This window comes from Tursiops truncatus, chromosome 15 (genome assembly GCF_011762595.2).
Source record: "Tursiops truncatus isolate mTurTru1 chromosome 15, mTurTru1.mat.Y, whole genome shotgun sequence".
In the NCBI taxonomy this organism is placed as follows: Eukaryota; Metazoa; Chordata; class Mammalia; order Artiodactyla; family Delphinidae; genus Tursiops; species Tursiops truncatus.
This window is the reverse complement of record NC_047048.1, coordinates 68,359,175-68,376,657: the sequence shown is the minus strand read 5'-3', so window position 1 is coordinate 68,376,657 and position 17,483 is coordinate 68,359,175. Positions and strand designations below refer to the sequence as shown.

The 17,483-nt window shown below is 41.7% G+C and overlaps 2 long non-coding RNA genes across 5 annotated transcripts in view; one reads left to right on the top strand and one right to left on the bottom strand.

Moving 5' to 3' along the window:
* The window catches only part of LOC141276542 (uncharacterized), a 183,566-nt gene extending 170,193 nt beyond the window's left edge, over window positions 1-13,373 (top strand). Inside the window, exons 3-5 of one of the 4 annotated variants that reach the window (XR_012326342.1) lie at window positions 8,712-8,801; window positions 9,718-9,832; window positions 10,173-10,800. This is a non-coding gene — a long non-coding RNA (uncharacterized lncRNA). Of the gene's footprint in view, window positions 1-8,711; window positions 8,802-9,654; window positions 9,833-10,172; window positions 10,801-13,054 lie in introns of those variants that run through there. The other 3 variants (XR_012326340.1, XR_012326341.1, XR_012326343.1) reach the window with 3 other exon arrangements.
* The window catches only part of LOC109551346 (uncharacterized), a 123,149-nt gene that overhangs the window by 11,967 nt on the left and 93,699 nt on the right, over window positions 1-17,483 (bottom strand). Inside the window, exon 3 of the long non-coding RNA XR_002178114.3 lies at window positions 228-353. This is a non-coding gene — a long non-coding RNA (uncharacterized lncRNA). The remainder of the gene's footprint in view (window positions 1-227; window positions 354-17,483) is intronic.

Sequence of the window (17,483 nt, the reverse complement as noted above, 5' to 3'; positions counted from 1 at the left end):
CTAGACTCTGAGTTGGGTTCAATAACTACAAGAGACCTTGGAATTGTCTCCTTTGGTGTAGGGATGGTTGGGAAGATGGGAACACATGGGTGTTTGGGTAGCAAAGGGATGGACTGTGGCCAGAGCTACTAGTTGTTCCCAGTATCCGTTATCCTTTCCTCCCACAGTAACAGATCCCTTAATTTTTAGCTGAACACAGGGCTTCTCAGAATAAAAACCAAATTTACCAGCATCTCTTGTGTGGTCATCAAAAGAGTTCTTGCCAATGGGATATGAGCAGACATGATGCATGTAATTTCCAGGTCATATCTTCAAGGGAGGGAATCCTTTCTTCTCCTCCTCCTTCATGTTGGCTGGAACAGAGTCATAGAGATAAATTATCTTGCAACAAGTGGACAAGAGGAAAACCGTACAAACAACAAAATAGAAGGATCCTGAATCCTTAGGCTTTTGTGAAGCACAGTTGCTATGCCAGCCCTGGATTTCCTACCTCCTACATTCTCATGCGTGAGAAAAATAAACTTCTGTCTTGTTTAAGCTGTAGTTATTTTGGGTCTCTGCTATATGCAGCCAACTCTCTAATGCTAACTAATGTAAGAAGTATGGAGAATAAATGAATTATGCATTCACTTTTAAACCTAGAAAGAAAACTCAAAAAGGTAGAAATAAGCAAGTAAAAATAAGATCAGAATTAATGAAATAGAAAAAAGTAGTTTTGACAAAGAACAAGCAAGTTCTCTGAAAATAATAATTATGTAGATAAACTTTTTTACAAAAGTGATCAAGAAAAAAAGAAGGCACAAATAATATTCTCATTAGATCATAATTAATATACAAGAAAAGTTTGTTTTTTAAATGATAAGAGATTCTTACAAATCACTTTAGGTTGACATAAGACATAGATATAAGGAGAATTTTTCTATAAAAGTATAGAAAGCCAAAATTGACAGAGAAAAAAATAGAAAATCTGAATATGTCAATAACTATTTTTTTAAGAATCATTTGTCAAAATTCTTCTACACCCCCCCAAAAACATACTATGCCCAGAAAGTTTTATAATCAAATTTTACCAAATGTTCAAGGAAGGAACAGACTATTTCTATATTGTATAAATTCTTTCAGAGAAAAGAAAAGAAAGGTTCCAGACCATCTTATGAGACTAGATTAACCTGGATTCTAAAAACCAGATATGGATAATTAATTAGTCAGCTTTACTGCAGAGACAACCCCAAAATCTCCACGGCTTACACAAACAAAGATTATTCCTCATTCATATTACACATGGACTGCAGGTCAGCTGAGGCCCTGGCCCCAGCTGCACCTCTGTTCCATGTGTCTTTGCATTCAGGGGCCCAGGCTAAAGGAGCATTCCCTGTGTGGAACATGCTCATCTGGAGGGCAGAGGAAAAGAGTCAGAAAGCTAGTAAATAATTGTAACGTCTCTTAAAATCTCTTGGTTTACGCTTGGGACTGACAGAGAGTCACTTCCACACACAGGTTCAAGATCAAACTTGACAAAAGAGAAGGTAGAATTAAATAATTGTTAACAATAATGCAATTCTCTACAGATAGTATTTTAAGCAGCATCTTAATGGGCAAAGGTCCAAAGTGGGCAGTACAGATAGCAGAATATGCAAAGTGCCGGCCCAAATAGGAAGGGTTGCTGTGTGAAAGAAGCAGGAATACTTGGGTAAGACCAGAGTCGATGGGCAAAGTCCCAAGGAATGGCTTCCTCCTGTCTGTACTGTCCAGTCAGGCTGCAGCTCATCAACAGAGGTAGTACCAGGCGGTGCCGAGCAGAGGCTGGATGATTACCTTGTAGGGATTTGTAGAGAGGAGACAAGTGAGCACTGGGCCAGCTGACATCCAAGGTCTTACAGTGCGAAAGGCCTACGAACAATGGGCAGTCCACTTGTCTCCTCTGAGGCTAAGTCTTTAGGTCTGGTCGCTGATGATACTTGCCACAACTTACATACTGGGATCTGGGGTCTCCGCCCAAAATATGCTCATCACCCCAAACTTCCTTAATTCCTGTATTTCCATTAACTTGTCAGGGTATATTTTAATTATCTTGGTCCATGTTCATCAACCCCCATGGTCTCATGGAGGTGGTCTTGTGAACTATACCGTTTCAGGGATCAGGTCTGATATTTTTATTTCCAAGAACCCATCCCAGGGCCAGGTGCTACTGAGTGGATGAGTAGACTTACCCATGACTTTTTAAGTTGCATAGTATTCCATGGTTCTGATATAACAACATGGAACCGTCTACCCCAGAGGTTCTGAAATCAGATAGGCTGAGGGGGAGCAGCCCAGAGAATCACAAGAAGCTGCTGCCTTTATCATGTCTATTACTTTTGGGTGAGAGGTGTCAATCAAAAAAAGACCATCATGTGCCTTTTGAACAACTCCTAGAAATGAATACACACTGGTGAACAAAAACTGAGAATTAAAAATAAAATGTGAAGTAGAACTGAGCTCTTGGTTGGAAATGCAAGCTTTTAATATGTAACACCTTGGAGGGCAATGCAGGTCTCAGTTCCTCTGACTGACAGCTCCTAATGACAGCAATAAACCAAGGTGCCCCATCTGCCAAGCAGATGTTCTGAGCTGACAAGGGGCCCAACCACTGTCCCAGATGCATCTGGGTTTTTTAATTGCTGAACCCTGTTTAAGGGCCTGAGCTATCATATGCATGTGCTTTGTCACCAAAGAAATGGCGATACATACGACAGGAACATGGAGCCTGATAAAATCAGAAAGAGGACACTATCAATGTTCAGATGAAGGTAGATAGGAGTTCTGACTGCTTCACTAAAATAATTCAAAGCAAGTTCAGAATGAACTGGAGTGGAGGGAGGTGGTGAGAAGAGAGAGATGTCGTAACTAAAATTAATTACTCTTGTTACTATGGTAGCAACCCAGAACAAGCAGAGTTAGACACACATCCAAGGTGAATCCCAAAAAGGGCCATGTGCTTGCTTTCCTTCCCCAAGTAGCTGGAAGCAGTTATCTAACAGGATGAAATCCCATTGTTAACCCACTTGACTCCAAAGACAATCTTCCTCTCTGGTTGGTTCAGGGCTGTAACAGCACAAGTGTTGTTTGAATCCTAACATCTCTTACCCACGTTCATGCTGACCATTCTTTCAAGATAGCCAATTAGGTGGTGTCTTGGTTGGGTCCGCCAGAAGCTGACCCAGAGAAGGAGAAGGATTCCAGAGCAAGTAGTTTAGTAAAGCCCAGTAAGAAATGGAACCATCGAAGAGGGATCACCCAATGAGAAGGAGACATGGAAGTGTCAGAGACATGGTACCTCCACAGAGTGGGAGAGAATAAAGACCCTAGTCTCTCCCTTCCCACACTCTGACCTCCTCTCATTGGCCAAACCCAAGCATAAGGCAGAAGGTAAGGGAGCCCAGGTAGTGCAATTTACAAATTACATAGCCTCACGTGGCACAGAGCAAAAAGGAAAGGTACAAATTGAACTGGTGGGGAGGGTGTATGGTGACTCAAACATGGAATGACCAGCACACCCAGGCTGGCTGATAGGGCTGGGAGAGTCTAACCAAAATTTAGCCAGTTTCCTTCAAAAGCCAATAGATACCCCTTTTAAAGTTTGTAAAGGAAGATGTGCTAAGAAGGATACATTTCTCAAACCCAGCTAAGACTGAGGGTCCTAACAAGCTAGAGGACAGAATTCTCGGAAGCTGACCTCTTAGCCACTGCAACGAAGCAGAGAGAGCTTTAATTAAAAGCCGTCCTTCCCATGCTGCTGCCCAGCTTCAAGCAGTCCTTTGGTCCCCAGCTGCCTCCTTGAGTCCCAGAATACTTTCCACCCACAGAGGAACAAAGCACAGCTGCTGCTTCCTGGTACCTAGAGGCCTCTTGTTACCCACCCTCCTGTTCCCTTTTGCGGGGGGAGGAAAAGAAATTTCCATGAGCAACTCGAGGTTGTACACATCAGCCTTTAAGAATCCCCAGATGCATTGATCATTTTCTCACTGCCCTGACCTTCTGATTTCACCCAAGAGGCATCATTAAAATTGAACCCTTTCCACACATGCTCACAAAAGCAGCACCAGTTTGGCCCAGAAAAATATTGGTCTATCTGGTCCACAAGCCTCACAGCACACAGCCTCCCCAGTTGTAGAAAGGTGCCAGTGGAACAGATGGCCAAAAGGTACATGAAAAGATGCTCAACATCACTAATTATTAGAGAAATGCAAATCAAAACTACAGTGAGGTGTCACCTCACACTGGTTAAAATGGCCATCATCAAAAAAATCTACAAACAATAAATGCTGGAGAGACTGTGGAGAAAAGGGAACCCTCCAACACTATTGGTGGGAATGTAAATTGGTACAGCCACTGTGGAGAACAGTATGGAGGTTCCTCAACTAAAAATAGAGCTACCATATGATCCACCAATCCCACTCCTGGGCATATAACTGGAAAAAAAACACAATTTGAAAGGATACAGGCACCCCAATGTTCACTGCAGCACTATTTACAATGGTCAGGACACGGAAGCAACCTAAATGTCTATCAATGGAGGAATGGATAAAGAAGATGTAGTACATATATACAATAGAATATTACTCAGCCATAAAAAAGAATGAAATAATGCCATTTTCAGTGACATGATGGACCTAGAGATTGTCATACTGAATGAAGTCAGACAGAGAAAGACAAATATCATATGATACCACTTATATGTGGAATCTAAAGAAATGGTACAAATTTATCTATTTACAAAACAGAAGTTGAGTGACAGATGTAGAAAACTAACTTCTGGGGCTTCCCTGGTGGCGCAGTGGTTGAGAGTCTGCCTGCCGATGCAGGGGACGCAGGTTCGTGCCCCGATCCAGGAAGATCCCATATGCCGCGGAGCGGCTGGGCCCGTGAGCCATGGCCGCTGAGCCTGTGCATCCGGAGCCTGTGCTCCGCAACAGGAGAGTGCAAGGCCCGCGTACCACAAAAAAAAAAACAAAAAACAAAAAAACTAACTTGTGGTTACCAGGGGGGAAAAGAGGGGGGAGGGATAAATCAGGAGATTGGGATTGACATATACATACTACTATATATAGAATAGATAACTAATAAGAACCTACTGAATGGCACAGGGAACTCTATTCAATACTCTGTAATGATCTATATGGGAATAGAATCTAAAAAAGAGTAGATATGTGTGTATGTATAACTGACTCACTTTGCTATACAGCAGAAACGAACACAACATTGTAAATCAACTATACTCCAATAAAAAATAATAATAAATTTAAAAAGATAAAAGAAAGGTGGCGGTGGAGGTGATATTGGGCTGCTGTGACTGTTACCACTGTGGCTGTTTAAAAAGCAACCTCCCCAGGTGCCACCCATAATTAATTGTTCTGTTCTACTGAGGACCCTATCAAAAGGAACTGGAGGAGGTGATTTCCAAGATCTTTGTTTCTCATTGGTTCAGAGTTACCAAGAAAATACAGAAAAATCACATTAATCAAGGGAAGGGAACTTTGGATTGAAACATGGCAGGAGTCCCTGCAAATCAGGCCCCAGGGAAAAGGCCTCCCCAACTCCTAGCAAATGGATTGGAACCGGGTGTAAACCAACACCAGAATGCTGTGTCTTTGGCTGTTTTTTCAATCCCAGGTTTAAAACATTTGATTTATTAAAGTTTTAAAACTTGAATAAATAGATGAATAAATAGATGAATTTCTCAGCCAACATTGATGAATTTCTCCCATCCATCATCATGTTGTAATGTGACGTGGCTCTTGCAAAGCACTTATGCCTCCAACTTTGTTCAAAAATAAGTGGAAAGGAATGAAGGCGACATCCTCAGAATTTTGTTATCTTGGAAACTAGACACACCACACACAACTAATATCCTCTAAGGCCAGCCTCCTCCTATGAGGGGTGAGTAGAGGGGGACTGTAACAAAATCATAGAAATATCCTGTCTTTCCCTGCTTGTTTCCCTTGGAAGAACTGTTATTTATCCTTCAAAACCCCACTCATATACCCCCATCCTGATCCCCTCTGAGTCTACTGTTGTACTTTTCACACTGTCGTGACTTTTATTCACATCTGTCTCTTCTAAACTCTGCAGAATCTCTGATTTTGTCACCCTACACTCCCAGAACCTAGCACAGTACATAGTAGGTGCTAAATAAATGCTTGTTGAATTAAATTGAATTGGGGGCTCAGGGGGCATAAGTTCTAGTTCTAGCTCTTTATTCTTAAATAGCTTCATCTCTTGACATCTCAGTTTCCTTGGATATAAGATGAGATCAACCATTTCCTACTCTACTGTCTATGTCAGCTCAGGCTGCTATAACAAAATACCATAGATTAGGTGACTTACACATTTGTTTCTCACAGTTCTAGATGCTGGGGAAGTACAAGATCAGGTGCCTGCTGATGCAGTTTCTGGTGAGGGCTCTCCTCCTATCTTGTAGATGGCCATCTTCTCATTGGTGCTCACATGGCCTTTCCTCAGTGTATGCACATGGAGAAAGCAAGATCTGTCTTCCTCTTCTGATAAGGGCACCAATCCCATCATGAGGGCCCCACCGTGATGACCCCATCTAAACCTAATTACCTCCCAAAGGCCCCACTCCCAAATACTATTACACTTACGAGGGCTTCAACATACGAATTTTGAGAGCACACAAATATTCAGCCTTTAACACCTGCCTACTTCCTAAAGCTGTTATTAGGGCCAAAGAAGATGAGCTGGAGTAAATGGGACTATGAACTTTGGACCTCTGTTCATGTGTGAAGGATGATTTAAGGATAATTGCCAAGCAATGCCAAGACCAATGTGTAACCTGGTGTTTCACCACCTCACCATCCCCTTGACATCCAGGGCTGGAAATCAGTGACATCAGTCAAGTCATACTATGCCACTTCATCTGTCATAAAATTCTACTCACAAAGTCAAGCGATCTTCACTTGATTGATGGGGAGAAGAGAACTTAATTTTTCCTCCTAAAAAGTTTGCAGTCACTCATTCCTTAGAAGTCCCTAGCCTGACAGACTGCTGATGGTGAAATTTTCATTTTGCCATAGGTTGTTCCATAGAACTCTTGTCCCCAAAAAAATGCCAACAGGTGGTCCACAAACAAAATAATACGACATAATAGATGGGTTGTTGTCCAAAAAGGTTGGAAAACACTGGGTTAAACAAAGGTCAGTGAGTTTCTTTCCTGCAGAACTTCTCAGAGCCTTTATTATTCAGAAGGCATTGATAATTTTCAAAAGTTGGACTAACGTATGCTTTCTTAGAAAGTTGGCCAAGAATGTCGGGTTTGGGATCCTGCCTATATCTATTTCTATCAGTAAGAGACAAGACTAAGTATTGAATTGGGGAATGAGTGAGGAATGCATCTTGAAAAATTAATTCTAGTTCTAGGTAACATTTACTGAGCCAATGCTGTGTACCATTAGCGATTCACATGCATCATCTCATTTAATTCTCCCAACAGCCCTGTGGGTTAGGGAGCATTCATTCTCCCACTTGTCCCACCTCAACTCCTTTCTGATGGCTTTTGCCAATTATTTCTACAGTATGTGAAACAATTTTTTTTCCTGCCTGTGACTATCAAAATCTTTCTTGAAGAGTAGCAATAATGGTGTCAGAACAAACTGATGTGGTTATAAATTCAAAAAGAGAGAAGCACTTACACTGGGATCATTGAAGCCTTTGCTTCCCACCGTAAGTAAAGGATCATACTGCTGTAAGTCCTCAACCTCTGTGGCCCTTTTGAAGGTAGGATGGATGTACTGTATTATCATCATTCCATTATAAAATCAATCTTTCCCTATTCTGATGGATTATCTATTGATATAACTTCATACCATTATTTTTCTTCTTCTTTGGGACAGACAAGTGAATTTTCCCTAATTTCACATGAATTATGAATAATTTCACCTTTTGAAAACTTTGGTGTTTTTATTTGTACTTTATATAGTATAAGGAGACTAAACATGGACAGTTTGCCATGTAAATGCAGCTGCAAGTCCATTAGCCAACACCCCCTTGCGCTAATTCCCAACAGATTTCATCCTTGACTTACACAGAAATTCTGCAGCTATGGCTCCCCTATTAGCCCCTGAAAATGGAGACTGTGCAGTTGAACTTGCCCAGGGTCACACAGTCAGCAAATGCCTGAGCCTGAGTTCCTCTCTTTCCTTTGTGTAGTTCAACTTCTCAGGAACAAAGCAGATGAGCCATTATCTGAGCACAAACCTAAGGGCAAAGCTAGCTCAGCCATGAGAGGATTTGGAGCTCACACCTGTGAGGGGGACTCAAGCTGCCTTTCCCCTTTCCCATCCCCCTCAGTCTCAGGGGGACCTGCAGCTGGAGTCAAGTGAACAGAAGCACATGCATGAAGTACCAGAAACTGCAGGGGAAGTGAAGGTTGACTCCCACGTTTATGGTCCAGGGTACTCCTAACCAGCTTTAAAATGTGGCAATCCCTCCCCTGCAGCAATCTCCCCTTACTCAAAACTCTCTATGCCTCTACTGCAGATATGAGAACTTGGCATCAAGTTTACACATGAATCAGTGATAGTTACTTTGAATCATGACCTAGATATGGTGACTTTGACAATCCAGATCATAAAATCAGAAAAGCATTAAGCATTGGGGTGGAGCATTGGACACGAAAAGAAAATGCCTCTGAATATGCTTATTATCTTCAACAGAGCAAAACATATGTACATGTAGTCCACTGAAACTATGGAGAAAGATGATACCGAAAACTTCAAGAGAGCTACAGTCAGTGGGAGTTAATGGTACAGTACCTATTTTTGCTATTTTACTAATTCAACATGTGGAAAAAGTCATTGACACCATCTTTATTCAGGACCCTATCATTGCCTTAATGTTGTAGGGGTAAAATTGTATTAATAAGGGCTTTCAGAAGTTTGTATCGATAATTGCCCTGGTCACCTGATTCCCACAGATTTCTCAATTGTAGAGTCTCCTACCATGAGGGTGTTTGGAACTATTATTTTTGCAGTTGGAGAGAAACTAGTTAAACCTTTCTTCATAAATGGAACCATCATCAACACCATCGAGCTAGGTCCTCCTAGGAATTGTCCTGTAATTCTCTCTCTTCCTCACCCCCACATTCAATCAGAACTATAGGTTTACCTCCTTGACATCTATTGACTCTGTCCCTGTGCTGCCACTGGCACCACGAAGGTGTTAGTTCATCTCTCGCTTAGATCTTTTCTCCAGGTCCCAGCTGATCTGCCCCCAGAGAAGATTTCTAAAAGGCAAACCTGACCGTGTCACTCTCCTGCTTAAACCCATCAGGGCTCCCCCTTGCCTACAAAAGCCCATTTATTAATAGATGTCCCACTGAACTGGCCTCTGCCTGTTCCTTCCACTGCATCTCCCACCACTCCCACACGAACCCTAAATTTCCACCCAATGGAAGTTCTTGTAGCTGTACGGCCCTTAGTACCTACTCTTCCATCTTCCTAAGCCCCATTACCTTCCCCCCTTGTCCCAGGTGTGGTCTCCTTAAAGATCTAACTCATTAGCATCTAGACACACCAATCAGTAGAAACTCAGTCAGCTGTATGGCTTTGGGACAGTCACTTAGCCTCTCTGATCCACTTGTCTTCCACCGGCAAACAGATATAGGACCTATTTCATGGGATTTTTGTGAGTAACTGAAGGCTCATTATGCACTCAACACAGAGTGGACCCTCACTAAGTTCTCCCTGAACCCGAGTTTCAGGAGGACCCTGAGACAAGCAGGATTGGAGAAAGGAAGGAGCTAACTGGATCTGCTTCCGCATTATGTGATGGAGAGGTAATACTGGACAACTCCAAGGAGAAAACTCATTTTATCTTTATGATATCCATGATTTCAAGCCCTTTGGTCTCCCTTTATCAGAAACTGTTATGCCCCAATATCCATTTTCTCATTGTTCTATAGTAATAGGAAACCTGGACTCTCAGTTGGGCATTTAGCCAACCAAAATAATATGACAATTCCTAACCTCCCTTGTAGCTAGATGTGGTCCTATGTTTAAGACAGTTAAGTTCTGGCCAGTAGGATGTAAGCTGAAGTGATGTATACAACTCCCAGTTCCTGTCCGTAGAAGGAAGAGGCAGGCTCTGCTCTTTTTCTCCCTCTCTTTCCAATGCAGATGTGGTAGAGGTGGTCATGGTGGGCCATACCTGACCATATGGAGAAAGGCAATAGCCTAGGAGCAGAAGAGCAGCATGTATAGAAGCATCCCGATCCCCGAGCACTAGCGAAGGACAAAGCAGCCACACCATCTTGGACTTTTATGTGAGAGAGAAATAAACTTCTCATTTATTAAGCCACACTCATTTTGAGTTTCTCCAAGAGCAGCTAAACTCTATTGCAACTAATATAATTTCAAATACATTCCCACTGGCTTTTGACTCCATGGCCCCAGCTATGTGGGGAACAAAGAGGTTCTTTCTGCCCTATTCATCTCTCCCAAACTACTACAGGGCAGTAGCAGGTGAGGTGAGCCCTGGTTTTCATCAGTAAAGCTAAAAATGATTAAAATGTCTGCAGAATTATATGCCAAAAACTTCTATTATTACCATCTTACTATGTCTTACTAAAGTTGAAAGGCATGTAAGATTTCTCCAGAGAGGCCATTCACAATGCATTGCAGAACCGTGTAGGTGTTTTATGAAATGTGTTTTATTCAAGCCAGGATATACAACACTAACATTATTGAAAAAAAAATTGAGGGTCTGGTGGTCTCCTTTTAATATAGTCTTTTAACAAAAAAGTAACGTCATATACATATTCAATTTAATTTAAATTTTATCTTTCCTGCTATTATTCATCTTGGGTGTTCAATGAAGAAATATTCCCTTATTATTCTTATATTAGTTTCTGACAGTTCAATTTCTCTGACTGCTATGCCACAAACAACCTCCACTGAAAAAGCATAGAAGTAGTTGCTTTGATCAAAATGTCATGCCAAATCTTTTAGAGACCACGTAGATCACAGTCTCTGAACACAGACGCATGGTACCAGAGCCCCCGGAGCCAGGCTTGAGAAGATTTCTCCATCCAGAACATGGTGCACATTGGGAATTACCGGGAAACTTTAATACCTGCTGTTTCCCAGGTCCCACTCCAGGTCTTCTAACCTAACAGAGCAGGGGTGCCCAGCGTCTGGATGTCAGTGCAGAGCCTGGGGTGGGAGCCATGACTGAATGGTGGGATGGCGTATAGTAAGTAGAAGGGGGTGCAGGACAGAGAATTTCTGGTTTGAACTGTTGACTCTGCCACACAGTTGTTTTGATTTTAGTTTCTCTGGGTTTTGTACAGTTTTTTTTTTTTGAGATACTCCCTTGCCATACAATTCACTCATTTAAAGTATACAATTCAATGACTTTTACTATATTCATGGAGTTATGCAACCATCACCACAATCAATTTTAGAACATTTCAGAATCAAAAAAAAAACCCTCCATTCCCTTAGCTTTCACCCTCCTTACTCTCCCCATCACTCCTCAAGCCCTAGGCAACTACTAATTTACTTTCTGTGTCTATGCATTTGCCTATTCTGGGCATTTCCTATAAATGGAATCATACAATACGTGGTCCTTGGTGGCTGGTTCTTTCACTTCTCTCACATAATGTTTGCAAGGTTCGTGTATGTGGTAGCATGAGTCGGTAGTTTATTCCCTTTGTGGCTGAATAATATTCCATTACATGGATATACCACAGTTTGTTTAGCCATTCATCAGATGATGGATGTTTTGATTGTTTCCATTTTTTGGCTATTATGAATAACCCGGCTATGAGCAATGGTGTACAAGTTTTTGTGTGGATGTATGTTTTCACTTCCTTGGGTATATACCTAGGACTGGAATTGCTGGGTTATATGGTAACTCTATGTGTAACCATTTGAGGAACTGCCAGGCTATTTTCCATTTCTGACAGCTCTCAGTCTCCCCATCTATAAAATGGAGTCATAAAAGCAATGTCACAGGGTTCCTATGAAGATTAAATGAAATAAAACATGGAAAGTATTTATAAACATGCCCAAGCATTGTGGGCATGGATGAGATCATTAATGAAATTCCAGTAGCTATAATCAGGTGGGAAGTTGAAAACAAACAAGACCAGAGGAAAGAAATGCTATTTGAGTCACTTATTTCTATCCAGTGGAGGAGAATTTTTCAAGGTCTACCACTCAAACAATTATTATCTTCTCATTTAAGAATGATCTTTGGCTAGTTACTTAATTTTTGAGCCTTGGGTTTTGTTTTGTTTTGTTTCAAGTCTGTAAAAGGGGTGTGATAAGGTTTACTTTACATAGTGGGAGGTAAGGCTTAAATGAGATCACATAAATTAAGCATCTGGTACTTGACACAGAACAGGTAACCATCCAAGCTTTAGTCTCATTCACTTTCCTTTCATAAAACTTATAAAAGGGAAGGCTAGAAAAAGGGACAACTTGATCAAGTCATGAATGAAAAAGCAAGAATGAGGACAATTTCTGCAGAATTTAAGGTCACTATGAAAAACTGTCACAAGCTGTTGGGATTTCTGCCTTCATTACCCCTTCAGAGACTGAACTCTGGGCTCAGTGGCATAAGGATGGGTCCTAAGGAGGGAGTCCTTTATCTTTACATGCCCTGGGCTCCATGAGGGGAGAGAGGTCAGTTGGTAATCTAGGTCTACTGACCCCATGACCCACTACATAGGACTGGTCATAGCTCCTTGCAGCAAGGAGGTGTTTACAACTGCAGGTAGACCTCTTTAGTGAGGCCCAAGGGACAGATGTGTCTGGTTTAGAGATTGTCCAGTAATCTGTTACACTAGAATTTCTCAAACTTTAAAGGGCATACAAATCACCCAGGGAGCTTGTTACAGTGCAAATTCTGATTCAGTAGGTCTGGGTGGAGCTCAAGATTCTGTTTTTTAAACAAGCTTTCTGGTGATACCCACATTGCTAGTTCAAAAACCACATTTTTGAGGAGCAAGATATTAAACCCTCCTTGTTTTTTTTATTCTACTCAAACAAAAAAGACCCAGCTGTGGAAGTGCTAGGAAGAGAAAAGACAGGAACAGATTTAAAGAGAAGCAAGAAGTTGGCTGGAGTTCTGGTATCTGCTCTGGGCCCAATAATAGTGGAAGGCGTACCCCTCCCCTTCATACCCAAAACCATGCCACGGAATCTTAAATATCTGATTGAAAAATGTTAATGCACTAGGATATATCAATGTCAATATCTTTGTTTTGATATTGTACTAGAGTTTTGCAAGATGTTACTGCTGTATTATTCTTTCAACTCTGTATCTCTTTGTATTATTTCTTATATGTGAATATGAATGTATGTCTCAAAATAAAAGGTTTAATTTTAAAAATCCACAATAAAAATATGTGAATGAATGAAATGGTAGCCAATAGTTTGGTAAGTCACAGTTTCCAATTCTGTGCTTTCAACAAAATTGAGAAAGGACTAAGTCGAGTTGTTGGTTAACAGATCATTACAAGTAGTTTTTGATGATTAAAAAAAAAAGCACGAGGAAGAAAAGAGGGATTAGAGTTGTATTTAAATAGAAATCAACTTTAGATGTAACAGCAGAAAGAAAAGAATGGATTTGTTTTTTAAATAAAAAACATGCCAATCTTATTTTACAATCAGAAACACAAAAGTCTGGTATATAATCATAGCAAATGCATTTGTTTCTAAATTTTATAACATGGTCACTTAAAGAAAAAGCTGACAAGGAGGAAAATCAGAAAAGAGAAAAAAAAAAGACTAAGTATAGAAGGAAGTGACATAAGAGAGATCCATAAAAATGGGATAGAAAAATGAGCAAAGAGAGGCTTAGAGGGTCTCTGCGGTGAGCCCTCACTGCCCTGTGAAACTGAGTTATAGAAATAAAATGATAGAGTCGGAGGCTGTTAACACTGGAAAGTCTCTTAGAGAGTGTAAATGTTTAACAGCCTGCTTGGGAGGAGGTGGATGGGAAACCCTGATTCATAGCATTTGCCAATTTCCATGGTGTAAATACTACCACCACCACCACCCCCAGGGCCAGTTTCAGACCACCAACAAAACATCACTGAACACAAAGTTGAGAAGAACACACTCAGCTCTCATGGGTCAGTATGAACAAGCCCCAGGACACTGATGCACTCAGACTTCATTTTCTCCAACCTAATCACTTCACAGATGATGCAACTAAAGCCAAAGAATAAATGTAACTTGTCCACATTTGCAGAGTCTACAACTGGTACAGCTGAAATTAAAACCTGGGAAATTAAAACTTCAAGTCTTCGGGCTAATGGTTTTCCCCTTCATTTATTTATCTATCTAGCTAACTATCTATCTATCTATTTATTTATTTTATTCTTCACTGCATCAGGTCTTAGTTGCAGTATGCAGGATCTTTTGTTGCAGCACGCGGGCTTCTCTCTAGTTGTGGCGTGCAGGTTTTTTCTCTCTCTAGTTGTGGTACATGGGCTCCAGAGTATGTGGGCTCTGTAGTTTGTGGCACACGGGCTCAGTAGTTGTGGTGTGTGGGCTTAGTTGTCCCGTGGCATGTGGGATCGTAGTTCCCTGACCAGGGATTGAACCCATGTCCCCTACATCGGAAGGCATATCCTTTATCACTGGACCACCAGGGAAATTCCATTCTCCCCCTTCATTTTTATTAATAACCCTCATTTGAAAAGACACACATTTCACAATTCCAGACTCCCTTGCAGCTAGGGGGTGGCCATGTAGACTTTGAGGCAATGAGCCAGAAACAGATTAGTATTCTTCTAATAAAAAGGATATGAGTAGCTTGCACACAGCTTTAGCTTTTCTCCATCTTCTGGGCATCTTACCACCCAGAGGGTAAAAGTCTCGTAACAAAAGTGGTAGACCAAGCAGTTAGATGGTGTTTAGATTCTTGGCAATGTCTTCAGGCAGCTGTACCAGCTCTGGACTTCTTGTTGTATGAAAGAAATTAATCCCACCTTGGTTAAAGCACCATAGTCAGGTTTCTGTTAGATGCAACCGACTGCAATCCCAGCTGCTCTACAACACCTCTGTGCTCAGATGGACAACAAATTAGAAGCATCTTCTGAGTTTTATGGCTAAAATAAAAATTTGCTTCCCTGTGGGATTCTATAGTTTTGTAAATGTGTAAGGAAGTGATTTACATTTTAACAACCCATTTTGGAACCTTAGTAGAATCAGTTCCTTTGACAGTCAGCAGCTGTCTGATTGCCTTATATTCATTCATTCCTGGAGAGACTGGACCTACTATATTTAGTTGGAATCAGTGTATTCCATATCTCTTGAAAATAACAATAAAAAAATCAGATTCCAGTTTAAAGGATCCACTTAACTATGCTACATCTCAAAAATCCAGAAACTAATTCTACTACAGTTTCTACAATTTCTACAATCTAAGCTGATTCCACTACAATATAACTAGAAATTAATGCCTGTTTTGAGTAAGATTTATCAGATATTTTGGTGTGTTTTAGACAAGGTGAATCTTCCAGGTTTCTTCCTCAAAGCCCCTAGGATCTGGGGTCTTAAGTTTGAAACACTCATTGTATCACTGCCAATTACGTCACGTGGTTTGAATGAGAAAAGATACCAAGTTCACTTTCTGAAGGGCCCACAATCTTTTTTTTTTTTTAATTCTAAAGAAATAAACTTTCTTAACAGGGAAGTCTAAAATAATAAGGATATTCTATAAGAATTAAAGTTTTAAAAAAAAGAAACACATATTTAAAGAAAGAATTTTAAGTTGGGCATTTAGTTCTGCTCCTGCTTTTTGAGACATAAAACAGTATGTTTAAAATGGCACAATCTTCCTGAAGTGCAATTTGGCAGCAAATATCAAAAGTTTTGCCTACCCATAGCCCTGAGCAATTCTGTTTCTAGGAATTTATCATAGATGAGTATAAGAACCTAGCAACACAGTTCACAGGAAGGAAAAATTAGAAACCAACCCAAATGCCCAACAATAGGGGATTAAATTATAGTATGCCCATATAATGGGGGCATTAAAAATGATCTTGAGGGAGATGCAAGAGGGAAGAGATATGGGAACGTATGTATATGTATAACTGATTCACTTTGTTATAAAGCAGAAACTAACACACCATTGTAAAGCAATTATACCCCAATAAAGATGTTAAAAAAAAATGATCTTGCAGAAGATTATTTAACATGGGAAAATATTCACAGTAAGTGAGACATATGTTAGTTTCATACGAAAATATTCATAGTAAGCAAAACATATGAACCCATTGGATAAATGTGTTATGAAAAGATATGCACAAAAATGGCCTTTTTATAGATCATAGTTATTTTCTTGGTGTTTATGTTTTAAATAAATATATATGACTTTTAGGAGCAGCCACAGGGGCCGCCCCGGTGAGAGGCTGCGAGGCTGTGGTGTGCCGACAGCGGCGATCGGCCTAGAACAGGCTGGGGCCTGCAGGTTGGGGCTAGTTTGTCAGGCGCCTTCAAGATGGCGGAGGAGTAAGACGTGGAGATCACCTTCCTCCCCACAAATACATCAAAACTACATCTACATGTGGAACAACTCCTACAGAACACCTACTGAACGCTGGCAGAAGACCTCAGACTTCCCAAAAGGCAAGAAACTCCCCACACATACCTGGGTAGGGCAAAAGAAAAAAGAAAAACAGAGACAAAAGAATAGGGGCAGGACCTGCAGCTCAGGGAGGGAGCTGGGAAGGAGGAAAACTTTCCACACACTAGGAAGCCCCTTCGCGGGCAGAGACTGGGGGGTGGCGGGAGGGAAGCTTCGGAGCCACAGAGGAGAGCGCAGCAACAGGAGTGCAGAGGGCAAAGCAGGGAGCTTCCTGCACAGAGGATCTGTGCCGACCGGCACTCACCAGCCCGAGAGGCTTGTCTGCTCACCCGCCGGGGCAGGTGGGGGCTGGGAGCTGAGTCTCAGGCTTCGGAGGTCAGATCCCAGGGAGAGGACTGGTGTTGGCTGTGTGAACACGTCCTAAAGGGGGCTAGTGCGCCACAGCTAGCCGGGAGGGAGTCCGGGAAAAAGTCTGGATCTGCCTAAGAGGCAAGAGACCATAGTTTTGGGGTGCAGGAGGAGACGGGGTTCAGAGCACCGCCTAAACAAGCTCCAGAGACAGGCGCGAGCCGTGGCTATCAGCATGGACACCAGAGACGGGCATGAAACGCTAAGTCTGCTGCTACAGCCACTGAGAAGCCTGTGTGCAAGCACAGGTCACTAGCCACACCTCCCCTCCTGGAAGCCTGTGCAGCCCACCACTGCCAGGGTCCTGTGATCCAGGGACAACTTCCCCGGGGAAAACACACGGTGTGCCTCAGGCTGTCGCAACATCATGCCAGCCTCTGCCACCACAGGCTTGTCCCGCATTTCATACCCCTCCCTCCCCCAGGCCTGAGTGAGCCAGAGCCCCCTAATCAGCTGCTACTTTAATCCCCTCCTGT